At 46.4% G+C, this 18,088-nt stretch overlaps 1 protein-coding gene across 1 annotated transcript in view; it reads right to left on the minus strand.

Annotated features, from left to right (window-relative positions):
* Nucleotides 1-18,088, minus strand: part of syn2b (synapsin IIb) — a 625,573-nt gene that overhangs the window by 330,335 nt on the left and 277,150 nt on the right. The window lies entirely within an intron of this gene.

Raw genomic sequence — 18,088 nt, forward strand, 5'->3', positions numbered from 1 at the left:
TGGTTGTCTTAAATGGACTCTCCTGATAGCTTAATGAATGAATGGACTCCTACTGTGGTTCAAATCCATAAAGATCAAGAAGATCCCAGCTGCTGGTGGCAATGGTGCTGACCCTACTGCTGGCTTCAAAATCACTAAACTAGGAAAAGGGGTAAATCAGGCAGGATTCCTGCTACTGGTTGCATTCAATGTGGTTTGTTGAGTGTGGCACCTCATAGTTGAACAAAACATTACATTCAGTTTCTGGTGTTAAAAGCAAGTTTAACTTCTACAAGTTTATGTGACCCAATGCAATACAAATTGAGATTTGAAATACAACACATCACTAATCTACCCAATCTCCACTAACAGCACTGTGCTAGTCATGTTTGCCCTAGAAGAACAGCCTCTGACCTCAGATCTACCATGCATCAACATTTTGTAGAAAAGTTATTTTCTTAAATAATTATAGAAAAACAATTAGCCCCATCCAAATTTCCCCAATAGACTTTCTCACCTGAACATATTCAACTTTGGCAGATTTCCAGCCTGCATGTGGTAAAGCAAAATAGCCATGTTTGAGCTTCTGTGAGATCATTAATAACAGTTGATGAGTTTTGCTGGAAGTCTTACCAATGGAAACATTTATGTTGCTGTTTTGGAGGATATAGAAACCAAATGTGTAACATCACCTGGTAAATAAATGGGAATGTTTGACTCAGAATAAACAGCTGTGGACTGAGGTACAGAACCAGTGCTGTAATGCAGTATCAAAGCTACAACGTTGCTATTTATAGCCCAAATGCAAACAACAGGAAAGGCATAAGTTTTCTTGTCAAAGAACTTTCCTTAAATAAAGTTCTGTGTTAAGCACAGGAAAGTGCTTTGGGTTTCTATTTTAATACATTGCATGAATGATAAATGTAAGTTTAAAACAGCATTTTGTCACTAGACATGCTTTACACCAGTCATGTTGACTCTGACTCTAGCTGCTTTGTGCAGAAAGAAAAATTGACCTTTATAAAAGATTGTGATCGAATCTCTAACATTTCATATACTGATTTTCCATGATGGTTTTCCTGATTGCTGGAATATAATGTGAGCTCATCACAGCCTCACATTACTATCAACATCAACTCAATAAAAATAAAAACCTGCCGCTTATATGAAGAGGATGTTGCTGCAGAATTGGAACAAAAACTGAAAAACTGTATAAAACACTAGTTAGGCCAGAGCTTGAGGACTGCATACAGTTCTGGTCACCACATTACAGGAAAGATGTGATTGCAGTAGAGAGGTTACAGAGAAGAATTATGAGATTGTTGGAGAATTTCAGCTATGAGGAAAGATTGGAAAGGCTGGGATTGTTTTTCTTGGAATAGAGGAGGCTGAGTGGAGACTTAATTGAGGTATTTAAAATTATGAGGGGGCCCAGGTGGAGTGGATATGAAGGACCTATACTTCTTAGCAGAGAGGTAAATAACTAGATTAAAAGTAATTGGTAAAAAGATGAGAGGGAGTTGAGGAGAATTTTTTTTACCCAGAGGGTGGTGGGGATCCGGAACTCACTGCCTGAAAGGGTGGTAGAAACCCAAATCGCTTTTAAAAAGTACTTGAAATGCTGTAATCTACAGGGCTACGGAGCAAGAGCTGGAAAGTGGGATTCGACTGGATAGCTCTTTTTCTGCTGGCACAGGCACAATGGGCTGAATGATCACCTTTGGTGCCGTAGATGTCTAAGATTCTATGAATTAAAAGGTGACCCAACCATGGGAATCATAAGAACATAAGAAATAGGATCAGGAATAGGCCATATGGCCTCTCGAGCCAAATTTGCTGGAATTCTTTGAGGATGTAACGAACAGGGTGGATAAAGGGGAACCAGTGGATGTGGTGTTTTTGGACTTCAGAAGGTATTTGACAAGGTACCACATAAAAGGTTACAGCACAAGATAAACGTTCACGGGGTTGGGGGTAATATATTAGCATGGAAAGAGGATTGGCTAACGAACAGAAAACAGAGAGTCGGGATAAATGGTTCATTCTCGGGTTAGCAATCATGTAACTGGTGGGGTGCCACAGGGATCAGTGCTGGGACCCCAACTATTTACAATCTATATTAACGGCTTGGAAGAAAGGACCGAGTATAATGTAGCCAAGTTTGCTGACGATGCAAAGATGGGAGGAAAAGCAATGTGTGAGGAAGAAACAGAAAATCTGCAAAAGGACATAGACAGGCTAAGTGAAACATAGAAACATAGAAACATAGAAATTTACAGCGCAGAAGGAGGCCATTTCGGCCATTCGTGTCCGCGCCAGCCGACAAAGAGCTGCACGGCCCCTGGTCAGCAGCCCTAAAGGTTACATATAAACCTTTGAACAATGACGGAAAAGCAAAGAGCACCCAGCCCAACCAGTCCGCCTCACACAACTGCGGCACCCCTTGTGCTGAAACATTCTACACTCCATGCCAACCGTAGCCATGTGATCTCCTGGGAGAGGCAAAAGTGTGTGGGCAAAGATTTGGCAGATGGAGTATAATGTTGGAAAGTGTGAGGTCATGCACTTTGGCAGAAAAAAATCAAAGAGCAAGGTATTATTTAAATGGAGAAAGAAGTGAAGTGCTGCATTACAGCGGGACCTGGGGGTACTTGTGCATGAAAAACAAAAGGTTAATGTTCAGGTACAGCAAGTGATCAGGAAGGCCAATGGAATCTTGGCCTTTATTGCAAAGGGGAGGGAGTATAAAAGCAGGGAAGTCTTGCTACAGTTATACAAGGTATTGGTGAGGTCACACCTGGAATACTGCGTGCAGTTTTGGTTTCCATATTTATGAAAGGATATACTTGCTTTGGAGGCAGTTCAGAGAAGGTTCACTAGGTTGATTCCAGAGATGAGGAGGTTGACCTATGAGGAAAGGTTGAGTAGGTTGGGCCTCTACTCATTGGAATTCTGAAGTTTGAGAGGTGATCTTATCGAAACGTATGAGATTATGTGGGGACTTGACAAGATGGATGCAGAGAAAATGTTTCCACTGATGGGGGAGACTAGAACTAGGGCGCATAATCTTAGAATAAGGAGCCGCCCATTTAAAACTGAGACGAGGAGAAACTTATTTTCTCAGAGGGTTGTAAATCTGTGGAATTCGCTGCCTCAAAGAGCTGTGGAAGCTGGGACATTGAATGAATTTAAGACAGAGATAGACAGTTTCCTAACCGGTAAAGGAATAAGGGGTATGGGGAGCGGGCAGGGAAGTGGGCCTGAGTCCATGATCAGATCAGCCAAGATCATATAAAATGGCGGAGCAGGCTCGAGGGGCCATATGGCCTACACGTGTTCCTATTTCTTATGTTCTTATGTTCGTGCCTGCTTCACCATTCAGGCACTGGGATCGTACTCTGCTTTCCCCACCTCCTCTCCCAAATGGATACGTCTGAATTTCTAGGCCAATGCCCTAATTGTAGAACACCGGTCTATATTTTACCCTTGACTTATTCAATTTTCAATCTTTTTCTATTATTTTCGAGAGAATACATCCACAAAAAGGCAGACATATTGTAAGATTGTAAACATTTATCTTTTGGAAAAAAAATTTTGAGAGATTTTGTGCTGGGCAAGAGAATTGTTTCCTCCTTTTGTTACTCAGAACATAAGAACATAAGAAATAGGAGCAGGAGTAGGCCCTACGGCCCATCGAGTCTGCTCCGCCATTCAATAAGATCATGGCTGATCATCGACCTCAACTCCACTTTCCCGTCCGATCCCCATATCTCTTGATTCCCCTAGACCCCAAAAATCTATCTATCTCAGCCTTGAATATAGTTAGTGACTCAGCATCCACAGCCCTCTGGGGCAGAGAATTCCAAAGATTCACAACTCTCTTTCGTGCAGAAATTCCTCTTCATTTCTGTCTTAAATAGCCTTCCCCTTATCCTGAGACTGTGACCCCTGGTTCTCGACACTCCAGCCAGAGGAAACAACCTCTCAGCATCTATCCTGTCAATCCCCTTCAGAATCTTTTATGTTTCAATGAGATCACCTCTCATTCTTCTAAACTCCAGAGAGTAGAGGCCTAATCTACACAATCTCTCATCATAAGGCTGGCCTGTCATCCCAGGAATCAATCTAGTGAACGTCCATTGTACCGCCTCTAAGGGAAGTATATCCTTCCTTAGTTAAGGAGATCAAAACTGTGTACAGTACTCTAGGTGTGGTCTGACCAAGGCCCTGTATATTTGTAGCATGACTTCTTTACTCTTATGCTCCAAACACCTTGCAATAAAGGACAACATGTCATTTGCCTTCCTTATTGCTTGCTGTACCTGCATGTTAGCTTTCTGTGTTTCTAGCATGAGGACACCCAAATCTCTCTGAACACCAACATTTAAAAGTTTCTCACCGTTTAAAAAAGATTCTGTTTTTCTAACATCCGTAGAATGAGTTATGTGCAGGGTTAAGCTCCATTTAGCCTGCTCCAAATATCAGGCTTCATCAAAAGACTTTTATTGAGTTAGTGACATTTTCACTTCCCACGGCTGGAATCCAGATAGCACGAGAGAAACTGATAACGCAGTGCCAACATCTACCACATTACGGCCCTACTTTTGATCGAGGCAGTCGGGCTCACTTGAAACTGGGCTGATCTTTGATGACCTAGGAGGGAAAGCAAACTTTAAGCCATCATGCTGGGCTGTTTCAACAGGTGTGAAGACAGAATGCTAACCTACTTCAGCAGGATCAGTGCCTGGGGTGGGAGGGGTGAGGGGGTGCTCAGCAAGTGGCCAGCTTGCATGTCAGCTTCACGGAAGGCCCAGAGACATTTTAGCTCCCAGGCCTCACTTTAATATCGAAGGTCAGACTCCCGCCCGAATCAGTACCTGGTGGGTGGGTGGGGGCAAGATTTCGGCCGGCAGAAGGACACTGCCAGGAACTCGACAGAACGGTCCCCAGCACTAAAGTAGGTTGTAAGGTGGAGGAGGAGGTGGTGGGGAGGGGTCTGGAGGCGATCACGGGTGAGGGAGAGGGGGATCCTGGGGCAGAGAAAGTTCAAGATTTCCTTGTGGGGCTCAGAGGAGTACTCCTAGCCCACAAGGTAAGCTTAAGATTTGATAGAGGTATTCAAAATCATGAGGGGTCTAGACAGAGTAGACATTGGCGGAAGGGTCGAGAACCAGAGGACACAGATTTAAGGTGATTGGCAAAAGAACCAAAGACATGAGGAAAACCTTTTTTACTTAGCGAGTGGTTAGGATCTGGAATGCACTGCCTGAAAGGGTGGTGGAGGCAGACTCAATCACGGCTTTCAAAAGGGAGTTGGATAAGTACCTGAAGGAAAAAAAATTCCATGGCTACGGGGAAAGGGCGGGGGCCTTGCAGAGAGCCGGCACAGGCTCGACAGGCCGAATGATCTTCTTCTGTGCTGTAACCATTCAATGGGCCCAAATTTGGCCCTCTCGTTTTTTTGCCGCACTCACGTGAGGTGCGCCGACTCCCTATGCTCAAAACGCCGACTGTCCTTGTGCTTAGCGCGACGTGGCAATTCTATTGAGGGGCGGAGCTAGGGCCGTGGCCGTGCGGCTGAAAGAGTGCTGACAGGGGGGCGGAGCTAGGGCCCAGTGCGTGTAAGAGTGCCAGCAGCGCATTGGAGCGTTTGCGCATGTGCAGCAGGGAATAACATTGGCAATCGGCCATTTTTAAAGGGAAAGGCTTCTGATTGACTTTTGGTGCCTGAAGGAGTGCTGTGAGGAGTGCTGTGGAAGAAATCAGCTGCTGGAATCAGTAAGTGCTCTGTGTTGCTGCTAAAGTTCCAGAAAGAGTGCTGCATAGGTGAAATTCATTGCTGCATGCAAAATAAGGACTGCGTGTTTTGAAAAACCACCGAGTGTCAATTCAATACAACAATGCAACAATGTGCACCAAGAACGAAGAATTTCTTGCATGACGAAGTCGAGATATTAATTAATGTCACTGAGAACAGCTGGCAAGAGCTGAATACCAGCAACAGAGGTTGCACAAAAGTACCACCCAAAGAAATGAAGAAACGCTGAAACCAAGTTGCAGAAGATTACTGCGCAGTGGTGAATACCATGAGATCTGGAAGCCAGTGTAAAAAGAAATGGCAGGACCTTGGTCGAGTCGTTAGTGTAAGTAATATTTTCATTTATTCAATGCAATTGCAATTGTAAATGTGACGATCTGTGTATGTTCCACCCAGCAGAAAGACACCCTCTCTAAAAAGTTGCATTTTCATCTTTGCAGAAGAAATTGTCCCACAACTAAAGGGAAAGAACTCGAACAGGAGGAGGCCCGCCAAATCTGCACCAACTGACACTCTTGGAAGAGAGGGTTGCTGCCTTCATGGGTCCTACCTGGAGCAAAACAATCAGTACTGCATGAGGGTAAGTCCTGAAAATTCATCGTGGCCCTTCAAATCATCCTGCTGCCTGGCCTGCTATGTGTGAGCCTACTCATGCCACCCATCCTGTCCCCTCCTGTGCTGTTAACCATTTGACTGTTCTGTTATATTTTGCAGAATCTGATGCCAAACCTGAAGATCCAGAAGAAGGTTCAGACGCGCACGAGCCAGACCAACTTGCAGGGGGGGGGTGGGGGGTTGGAGGGGGTGGGCATGGAGATGTATGAAGGGGACAATGTTGAAATGAATATGGTTGAGGCCATGGTACAGGACTTCGCATTGCCAAACGCTTCCATGAGTTCTGGTGCGACATTCTTTGGTTTCAGCCCGTCCCCATCCATGTATAGTGCTTCAAGTTCTGATGTGACATTCCATGGTTTCCCAAGTTCCGAGGTTGAAGGTCCCAGTGATGATGGAATGCAGCATGGAACACCCAGTGCCCCACCATCCGAGCTTGAGGGTTCCAGTGCTGGTGGGACGCAACATGGAACACCCAGTGCCCCCACTGTCCAAGGTTGAGGGTTTCCAACTTGCGGGTCTCAATGCTGGTGGAATGCAGTATAGAACACCCAGGGCCCCACCATCCCAGCCTGCGCCTCCCACTGGGAGGCTGCGAGGCAGACCCAGGGTAAGGGGAAGGAGAAATCGACCACGCTCTCCTGAGATGCAGGATACAACAGATGTGGTTCACATCATGGCATTGAGTGCGGAGAGCATTGACCTTACCCGATCACTCCTGCATACCATCAGTGGGGTGAGTGATGAGGTAACGGGACTGTCAGGAGAAATAACAGTAATGACACGGGAAATGGGAATGATTTCCGGGAGCATCAGTGAGGGAATCGTGTCCATGAGGAAGGGAATGTCAGAGGTAGTGCAAAGCATGGCTGTGGCCATCAGGGAGGGAATGTCAGAGGCAGCGGAAACAACGGCACGGGCCATCAGGGAGGGCATGTGTGAGGTAGCTGCTGCAATAAGGGAACACAGCCAGGCCATGTGCCATTGACAGAATCAACTAACACTCCCACTGCAATCCCCGCACCAGCCACTGAAGAGACCCAAGCCGGGCCCTCCACATTAACACCTGCACCCCCGACCCCCCTGTAAGAAGTGCACATTCACTGAGATGTGGATGAGAGATGGGTGCAGCCTTTCTTTGCTGCTGTTGCTGTCGTTGTTGTTGTTGTTGATGTTACTGTGTAGCTGTTTTCAAATTGAAAGTTTTTTGTAAGTTATGTAAATTTACAACTTTATTAGTGATCTTAAAGTCTTTAAGTGATCTTAGAGTGTAAATGATCTCACAATTTGTAAGTTATGTAAATTTACAACTTTATTAGTGATCTTAAAGTTTTTACGTGATCTTAAAGAGCCATATTAAAGTAAAGTTTGATACAAGAATTATTACACTAAAGTGAAGTAGATTGTAAACTTTTCAATAAAATATATTTCACATTAAAACTGAATCATGTTCCATTAATACAACACAACATTAAGGAACAACTGCAAAAAATAAACATGTCCATGCGGAACAGTTGTCGCTGAGCCCTCAGGCATCAGTAAAGCGTTCACGGATGAGATGCTGGCGCAAGGCTCGAACAATCGTTAAAGGAGCACTGTAAAGTCCTGTCCCCTCAGTACAGATTCACACGAGGCATGTAGTGAAATCAAGGTCACTCTGGACCTGCACCTTTATTTCACAGCTCTGGAATGCTGCACTTGCCTGAGACCTGTCCTGAAATACCTGTCTCTTGCAAATGCACCCCTGGTGGTAAGGTATGCTGGTGGTTACAGGTAATATCTTATTACAGTCATGTGTAGCATGTTAGGATACAGTTATATATAATAATGTAAGATACATGACATCACCCTCCCCCAAGGTCTTATTGTCTCTCAGGTGGTCTACGCTCTCGCGTGGAGCGTCTGAGTTGTGGTTCAGTTGTTTGCCTTGGTGTCTGTTTTTCTTTGGGTGTGGTTGCTGATATCTCGCCTGGGCTGTCTGTTTCGATTGGTGTGATTGTTGTTGCCTCACCTGGGCTGTCTGTTGGGATTGCCCTTTCCTCAGGTTGTTCCCTCTGTCTGTCCACCAGGTGTGGTGCGAGTTCCGCATTGTAGTCTGCCTCTGGTTCCGCAGTGTTGTTGGTAAATCTGCTTTTGACTTGGTCTACATGCCTCCAGCAGGTTTTGCCATTGTCCATTTGTGCTACCAGTAGCCTGTTTCCTTCCTTGGCCGTTACTGTTCCTGCAAGCCATTTGGGACCCCTGCCATAGTTTAGTACAAATACTTTGTCCCCTATCTCATTCCATCACCCCCTCGAATTTCTGTCATGGTACTCAGTCAGCTTACGGCGCTTTGCCTCAACGATTTCATGCATGTCTGGGAGGATTAATGAGAGCCTTGTTTTTAAAGTCCTTTTCATCAACAGTTGCGCGGGGATGATCCCAGTCAATGAGTGCAGACGAGATCTATATGCCAGCAGCAGTCGCGACAGGCGACCCTGCAGCTTGGGACCTTGGATTTTAAGCATGCCTTGTTTAATGATTTGCACTGCTCTCTCCGCGTGGTCGTTGGAGGCTGGCTTGAACGGTGGCGTCTTGACGTGATTTATGCCGTGGTCAATTATAAAGTCTTGGAATTCTGCGCTGGTGAAGCACGGACCACTGTCACTGACCAATATGTCAGGGATTCCGTGCGTTGCAAACATGGTTGCGAGGCTCTCCACACTGGTGGAGGTTATGCTCGAGTTTAAAATGGTGCATTCGATTCACTTTGAAAATGCATTTACAACTATGAGGAACATTATGCCCATGAACGGGCCCGCATAGTCTACGTGCACCCGTGACCACGGTTTGCTAGGCCAGGGGCTCAGTGGAGCCTCCCTGGGGGCATTGCTGAGTTGGGCACAAATGGTGCACCTTCAGACGCAGAGCTCCAAGTCCGCGTCAATACCAGGCCACCAGACGTGGGATCTGGCTATGGCCTTCATGAGAATGATCCCCGGGTGCTCGTGGTGGAGCTCCCGGACAAATGCCTCTCTGCCTCGCAGAGGCATGACTACTCGGCTGCCCCACATCAGGCAGTCTGCTTGTAGTGATAGCTCATGCATGCGCCTGTGAAAGAGTTTTAATTCCTCGGGGCAGGCATTGCGAGTCACCTGTTAGGACACATCTTTTTACTGAGGATAACGTGGGGTCGCTGGCCGTCCAGGCTCTGATTTGGCGAGCCGTCATGGGCAAACCTGTGGACTCAAAGGCATTGATTGCCATGACTATCTCACAGTCCTGTTCGTCAGACCCTTCCATGGTCGCCAGGGGTAGCCTGCTGAGCGCGTCGGCACAGTTGTCTGTGCCTGGTCTGTGCCTTATGGTATAGTCGTAGGACGCCAGCCTGAGTGCCCACCGTTGAATTCGCGCCGAGGCGTTGCCGTTTATTGCCTTGCTCTCGGATAGGAGGGACATGAGGGGCTTGTGGTCGGTTTCTAACGCGAACTTGGCCCCAAAAAGGTATTGGTGCATCTTTTTGACACCGTACACACACGCGAGCGCCTCCTTCTCTACCATTCCGTACCCGCGCTCCGCCCGCGAAAGTGACCTGGAGGCATAAGCTATGGGTTGTAATTTGCCCGCACTATTGACATGTTGCAAAATGCACCCGACCCCATACGCTGACGCATCGCATGTGAGAACTAGCTTTTTACCTGGATCAAAGAAAGTCAAAACACTGTTGGAACACAGAAGGTTGCGTGCCTTATTGAAGGCGCGGTCCTGGGCGTCCCCCCAAAACCAATCGCAACCCTTTCCTGAGTAGCACGTGGAGAGGCTCCAGCAGCGTGCTTAAGTTCTGCATAAAGTTCCCAAAGTAATTGAGTAGCCCGAGAAAGGCACGCAGTTCTGAGACATTCCGGGGCCTGGGTGCCAGGCGAATTGCTTCTGTTTTGGACTATGTTGGGCGGATTCCATCAGCGGCATTCCTTCTGCCCAAAAATTCAACCTCGGGTGCGAGAAACAGGCACTTGAATTTCTTGACTCGTAGGCCTACCCGATCCAACGCTTGAGTACTTCCTCCAAATTACGGAGATGGGAGTCGGTGTCCCTGCCCGTGATAAGTATGTCGCCTTGAAATACAACCGTCCCCGGGATGGACTTGAGCAGACTCTCCATGTTGCGCTGGAATATGGCAGCTGCCGACCTGATGCCGAATGGGCATCGATTGTACATGAAAAGGCCTCGATGTGTGTTGATGGTGGTGAGTAGTTTGGATTCCTCAGTCAATTCTTGCGTCATATACGCAGATGTGAGGTCTAGTTTTGAGAAAAGTTTACCTCCAGCCAATGTGGCAAATAAGTCCTCCGCTCTGGGCAGCGGGTACTGGTCCTGTAGGGAGACTCTGTTTATGGTAGATTTGTCGTCCCCACAGATTCGTACGGATCCATCAGGCTTCATGACTGGGACGATGGGACTTGCCCAGTCGCTAAATTCTACAGGTGATATAATACCTTCCCGCAGAAGCCTGTCTAGTTCGTTTCAATCTTTTCCCTCATCACATAGGGTACAGCTCTGGCCTTGTAATGGACCGGTCTAGCATCCTGTGTGATGTAGATTTTGACTTTGGCCCCTTTGAAAGTGCCCACACCTGGCTGAAAGAGATGTTCAAATCGCTTTATAACTGTTGAGCAGGAGATCCATTTCTCTTATAACATGGCATGGACATCATCCCATTTCCTGTTTAGTTTTGCCAGCCAGCTTCTCCCCAGCAGTGCTGGGGGGTCTCCGGGGACAAACCACAGGGGAAGTCGGTTCACTGTCCCTTTGTGTGTGACAGAGAGCATGGCGTTGCCGAGGACTGGTATGATTTCTTTGGTATAGGTCCTTAGTTTGGTGTCGACCCTTGTGAGTTTTGGTCGGTCTCTTTTATGCGGCCACAGTTGTTCAAATTGTTGAGCGCCCATGAGAGATTGACTCGCTCCCGTATCCAGCTCCATGTTAACAGATATCCCGTTGAGTAGGACGCTCATCATTATCGGAGGCGTCCTGTTGTAGGAGCAGCGGCCATTGATCTTGTTGACCCGCTGTACATCGGTGTTTCGGGTACTGTCCCCACCGTCTTCTGGTCCGCTTTCCGACCCATCTGATTCGTATACCAGCCGAGCTGCCGTTTTTTTGCACATGCGGGCCAAATGCCTTGTATTTTCACAATTTCTGCAAACAGCCTGCTGAAATCGACACCCCTACACCCCCAGCACAGACCTGTTCCATTGTTCAAAGTGTTCCCAAAGAATGAGCTGCATCTGGCTGATCTCTCTTGAGCTTCTTTCAGTTTGTAGTTGATTGCTCGCATTGTGGGTTAATGAGGTGTGAACGGCCGTTCCTGTGGCCCTTGATGGCTTCTGCCTGCTGTCGAGAGCCTGTTCTCTCGGTTTTGTCTGTGTGTGGGGGTAGCAGCTTTTTTAGTGCTGTGAACTTCTTGTTCCGATATTTCGTTAGTTGTCATACCTGCATTGTAAATCAACCTCATTTCTTCTTCCCCTACCAAGAATGTCTGTGCAACCAGTGCTGCTGCCTCTAAGGTCAGGTTCTTGGTCTCTATGAGCTTTCGGAATATGCTTGCGTGACCTATTCCTTCAATGAAAAAGTCTCTCAGCATTTCTCTCCTCAGTTCATCGGAGAACTCACATAAACTAGCCAACCTCCGAAGTTCCGCCACGAAGTCGGGTATGCTCTGGCCCACACAGCGTCTGTGGTTGTAGAACCTGTGTCTGGCCATGTGTAGGCTGCTCGCTGGCTTCAGGTGGTCTCTTACCAGTGTGCTCAATTCTTCAAACGACTTGCTTGCTGGTTTCTCGGGTGCCAACAGATCCTTCATTAAAGCGTATGTTTTCGAGCCACAGCTGGTCAAAAGATGGGCTCTTCTCTTGTCTGCCTTATCGTCGCCTAACCAGTCTTTGGTTACAAAGCTTTGCTGGAGCCTTTCTATAAAGTCCTTCCAATTGTCTCCCGCATTGTACTTTTCATCTGATCCGTTGTTCGCCATTCTGTAGATTCTGTAATCCCGTAACTCGTCGCCACTGTAAAGTCCTGTCCCCTCAGTACAGATTCACACGAGGCATGTAGTGAAGTCAAGGTCACTCTGGACCTGCACCTTTATTTCACAGCTCTGGAATGCTGCACTTGCCTGAGACCTATCCTTATATACCTGTCTCTTGCAAGTGCATCCCTGGTGGTAAGGTATGCTGGTGGTTACAGGTCATATCTTATTACAATCATGTATAGCATGTTAGGATACAGTTTTATATAATAATGTAAGATATATGACAGGCACGATGGCCCGCCCTCCTCCGCCGTCGTGCTCCGGCCTCAGGCACTTGCATGGTTTACTCATCCTCGTCATCATCCTCCTCCCCCTCTTCCTGCTCATCACCTGTATCTTCCAAATCATTATCATCAGCCACTCTCACCACAGGTGGGTCTTCTTCCACCACCAGCTGCTGCTGCCTCATGATAACTAAGTTATGGAGCATGCAGCACACAACAGTGAACTGACTGACAATCTCAGGGGAGTATTGCAAGCCTCCGGAATGGTCCAGGCATCGGAAACACTGTTTCAAGATGCCAATGGTCCTCTCTATGATGCTACATGTCGTAATGTGCGACATGTTGTATTGACGGTCGGCTTCCATCCGGTTTACGCGTAGGGGCGTCATGAGCCATGTGGCCAGGCCATACCCTTTGTCTCCCAGTAGCCAGCTCTGCCCTTCTGGCTGTTGCTCAAACATGTCAGATATAATGCTGTCGCATAGGATGAATGCATCATGGGTGCTCCCAGGGTATCTTGCATTGATTGACATGATGAGATGCATGTTGTCACACACAAGCTGCACAGGAATAGAAGCCTTTTCTATTCCTGAACTGCTCAGCATCCTCCACAGGTGCTCGCAAGGCAATGTGGGTACAATCAATGCAGCCCTGTACCTTTGGGAAGCCAGCAATCCTTGAGAACCCCACAGCCCTGTCATGGATTGCTTGGGTGGTAATTGGGAACTTGATGAAGTCATTCCTCCACGCATATAGTGCAGCCTTGACCCTGCGAATGGAGACATGTATTGCACGTTGAGAGATGGCGCACACATCTCCAGTTGTAGCTTGAAACGATCCCGAGGCATAGAAAAAAAGTGCAGCTGTAACCTTCACTTCAACAGACAAGGAAGTCCACCTGCTACTTCTCGGCTATAAATCCGGTCTCAGCAACTCACAGATCTCACGGACAACTTCTCTGCGGAAACGCAGCCTTCTGTCACAATCTGCCTCACTCAGGTCCAGGTACGAACACCTGACTTGAAAATGCCGAGGTGGGTAAGGCCTCCTGTCCAGCAGCCTACGGGCTCTGATGTTCCTGATGTGATGAGCTCTAATCAATTCTCTCCTACGTAGCACAATGATGCCGAACCGTTGCAAAATTCGTGACATTGATATTGCTCCACCCATACTTAAAGTAAAAGTTAAACTTTCAAAGGTCAAAGAAGGTGAAAAATGGCTACAAAACAGGCAGCACAGCAGCGTTTGCATTTCTCCCTCCCTCCAAGATATGTATATGGACCACACCCAATGGTCTTTTGTTCTCGCCCCCCCTCCCCCCTCAGTCATGTGACTTCTTCTCTCTCCCTCGTCGTCCACCATCCACCCACCCCCCCCCCCGCCCCCCCCCCCAACCCCACCGCCCTCCCGCCCACCCCAGCCTGTTGCAGCCTGGTTAATTCCAAGCCCAGCCCCCCTTTAAATTGATTCCTGCAGCCTCTGTGTTCTGCGAGCCCAGCCTGCTGTGTGTTGTGTGTGGCCAGTTCCCGGTGCTCTCTCTCCCACCCGGGCGTCCCATCCACCCGCACATATCCCCGGCTGACTGACCGCTCGCACTGGCTGGCCCGCTGACTTCCTGGACGGAGTTATGATCATAGGACTTAAGTTTTATTTTTTATTTATTATTGATGGTTTTTATGCTTCTTGAATGTTGTTGTGAAGGTGTTTAGTGCTTTGCAAGGTCCTCTCCGCTTCCCTTCCCCACCACCCCCCCCCCCCCTCCCTATCTCTGGCTACCTGCGCTGATTTCTTAAATCTCCGCAAGGTTTTCTGTGCGGCCACAAGTGGCCACATACGTTGGCCTAAGTTAGTTTGGAGCAACTATTAGCTGTCGAAACTGGCTTAAATGGCCAAAACAGGTGTAGGTGGCTGGTAACGCCCCCTTTTGAAAAAAAAACTAAACTAAAAAAAAAATCTAACTAATTCACTTACACTGGCGCAAATTAATTGTGCAAAATGAGGATTTTTAAGATACAGCAGAAAAATCAATTTGCTCCAAAAAAAGCGGAGCAACTCCTGGGCAAATTTGGGATCTATAATTCTATAAAAAGATTACCTGAGCCTGTTCTGGCTATTGGTCCAGCTCCCAGCAGGTTTAGCCTGGACATGAACCCTCCAGTGCATCTCCCACTAAGGCCTCAGGTTAATATTGTAATCAGGCCTTGAAGATGTCATTGGCGCACGATCTACCTACTTGAAGAAGGACCCTGCCAGCTTTGGATTTACCTCTTTACTGCCTGCAATTTAAAATTGTAGTCGACCAGATCAGGGTAGGAAGCCAGTGGGTAAGTACCCCCCCCCCGCCCCCCCAACTCCATTTTAATGGGGCATACATTGGGCAGGGCAGTTAAAATTAATCCATTGATTCCTGAGCGAATCATCATCATCATCATCATCATCACCATAGGCGGTCCCTCAAAATGAGGATGACTTGATTCCACGCCAAAAAAAGGACGAGTTCACAGGTATTTCAATAAAGGACTCGAACTACATCCTGAAGGGTGGAAGATGCCTGTGTGTGGATTTTTTTAACATGTGGTGGCCGTTGCACACCAGCCACCACACGGGCTTGACAGAGCTAGGTCTTGGTCCAGTGGCAAGACAACTGGAGACCAGCTCTGCTGCATGGACCTAGTGCGCACACGTGTCGCAGTGTGGGTTGGTCCATGCTGCCCCTGGGCCCCTGGCTCTGAACTCGCGCCTCTCCTGGGCCCTGATCACGTCCCTCCACAATCTCTCGCCACTCCTTCGCCCCGACCTCGCCGCTCCTGCTATATCTGCCCACGCTCCAATCACCGACCTGGATTTTGATGATGTCACTCTTCACAGCCATCGCTCTCCCTCAATTAATAAAATAAGTACATTTTAACTGGAATTTAAACAGCTATAGGGCTGTAAATTTGATTTTTACACATCTTTTTCCCTCCAAATTTTTTGACTAAAATAATTTTACTCTGTGCTCAATGTTTACTACAGTAAACTCTACCTGGAGTTCTATTTGTATTTATGACCCCATTATAAAAGACTAATCATATACAAACAACCTCTTCCTCATACAAAACACTTACTATGGTAGTTTTTTTTATTCGGCTTCCAAAGCCGCTCCATTGTACTTTTAGAAGAGCCCAAAAATTTATATTAGTTTCTGCCTACACATCCATAACACATTCCTCTACTTTTCAGCTGATGTGCTCATTATACTTAAATGCACTGCTCCACATACTTATAAAGGTTAATGATTGCGGCGATAAGATTGCATCCATAATTTAACGGCTGAGTCGTCATTAATAATCCATTCTACCATAAAGCAGACCTACAAATTGACGAAGAAATCCCGGTGGAGAAAAACATTATAAAAATGAACAATTGTTTCCGCTACAAGAAGACCAGAGTTCATTTATAATCCTATTCAATCTGCCAAAGTTACAATTTTAAACAGAATTACATAGATGGTATAGCACGGAAGTAGGCCATTTGTTCCAACTGGTCCACGGTGTTTATGCTCCACACGAGCCTCCTCCCACCCCTCTTCATCAATCACTTTCAGCATATCCTTCTATTCCTTTCTCCCCCATGTGTTTATCTAGCTTCCCCTTAAATGTATTTATGCTATTCGCCTCAACCGCTCCTTGTGTTAGCGAGTTCCATTTTCTAACCACTCTTGAGATAAAGAAGTTGCTCCTGAATTCGTTATTGGATTTATGAGTGACTGTCTTATATTTATAGCCTCTAGTTTTGGTCTCCCCCACGAGTGAAAACATCTCTAAATTTATCCTATAAAACCCTTTCACAATCTTAAAGACTTCTATCAGGTCACCCCTCAGCCTTCTCTTTTCTAGAGAAATGAGCCCCAGCCTGTTTGATCTTTCCTGATAGGAATAACCTCTCAGTTCTGGTATTATCCTTGTAAACCTTTTTTGTACCTTCTCCAGTGCCTCTATATTCTTTTTATAATATAGAGGTCATAATATGGAGAAATAAAAATAATAAAACAACATTTTAAAAATAGACAAAGGAGTGTGAAATGTGCAAAAATGTTGCTAATTAAATGCAAGAAAATCAAAAGAATGCGACTAATAAGGAAGAATTCAATCTCTACCATGTTTATGAAAGTGTGCGTCAGAGAAGGGATTAAAAGCGCCTCAGCTTGCTAAACAATGTTATTATTGTGCATTGGCGAACTTGCCTTATATTGCAATGTGGTGTATAAACAACAACAACAACTTGTATTTATATAGCACCTTTAATGTAGTGAAATGTTCCAAGGCGCATCACTGGAGCGTTATCAAAGACAATTAGACACCGAGCCACATAAGGAGTTATTAGGGCAGATGACCAAAAGCTAGATCAAAGAAGTAGGTTTTAAGCAGTGTCTTAAAGGAGGAAAGAGAGCTAGAGAGGCAGCGTGGTTTAGATAGGGAATTCCAAAGTTTGGGCTTTGGCATTTGAAGGCACAGTTGCCAACGGTGGTGCAATTAAAATGGGAGATAAGAAAGAGTCCAGAATTGGAGGAGCGGTTGTGGGGCTTGAGGAGATTACAGAGAGAGATAGGAAGGGCGAGGCCATGGAGGGATTTGAAAACAAGGATGAGAATTTTGAAATCGAGGCATAGCTTAACCCAGAGCAAAATGTAGATCAGAGAGCACAGGGGTGATGGGGGAGCGGGTCTTGGTACGAGCAGCTTGTGCAGAGCAAGGACTGCAGCAACATAGAGTGGCATTCGTGAGTTTGATAAGTGGGTGAGTTTTAAACCATTTGGAGGCTGGAGTTAATTGTTAGTGGCAATTGCCAGTAGCTTCTAAGTAAGTAGCAGTTTAATTTAAAGGGGAAAAGTTAAATAGTTGGGAATCTTTCAGGTTTCGGCAGTGAACAACAAGGTAACTCTCCAGCAGGAGGCAATTAGCAGCTAGTTAAAACCAGCTCTGTAAACGACTGACCAGTAGTGAGTCATCTGACCTAGATACAGTTTAAAAAGAGGCCGCTCGTGCAGAGCACGGAGTGCAGCAGCATAGAGTAGCATTCGTGAGTTTGGTAAGTGGGTGAGTTTTAAGGGTTATTCTCTTTAAACCATTTGGAGGCAGGAGTAAATTGTTAGTGGCAATTGCCAGTAGCTTCTAAGTAAGTAGCAGTTTAATTTAAAGGGGAAACGTTAAATAGTTGGGAATCTTTCAGGTTTAGGCAGAGAAAAACAAGGTAACTCTCCAGTAGGAGGCAATTAGCAGCTAGTTAAAACCAGTTCTGTAAACGACTGACTAGTAGTGAGTCATCTGACCTAGATACAGTTTAAAAAGAGGCAGCTCGTGCAGAGCACGGAGTGCAGCAGCATAGAGTGGCATTCATGAGTTT

The sequence above is a fragment of the Pristiophorus japonicus genome, chromosome 12 (assembly GCF_044704955.1).
Source record: "Pristiophorus japonicus isolate sPriJap1 chromosome 12, sPriJap1.hap1, whole genome shotgun sequence".
Classification (NCBI taxonomy): domain Eukaryota; kingdom Metazoa; phylum Chordata; class Chondrichthyes; family Pristiophoridae; genus Pristiophorus; species Pristiophorus japonicus.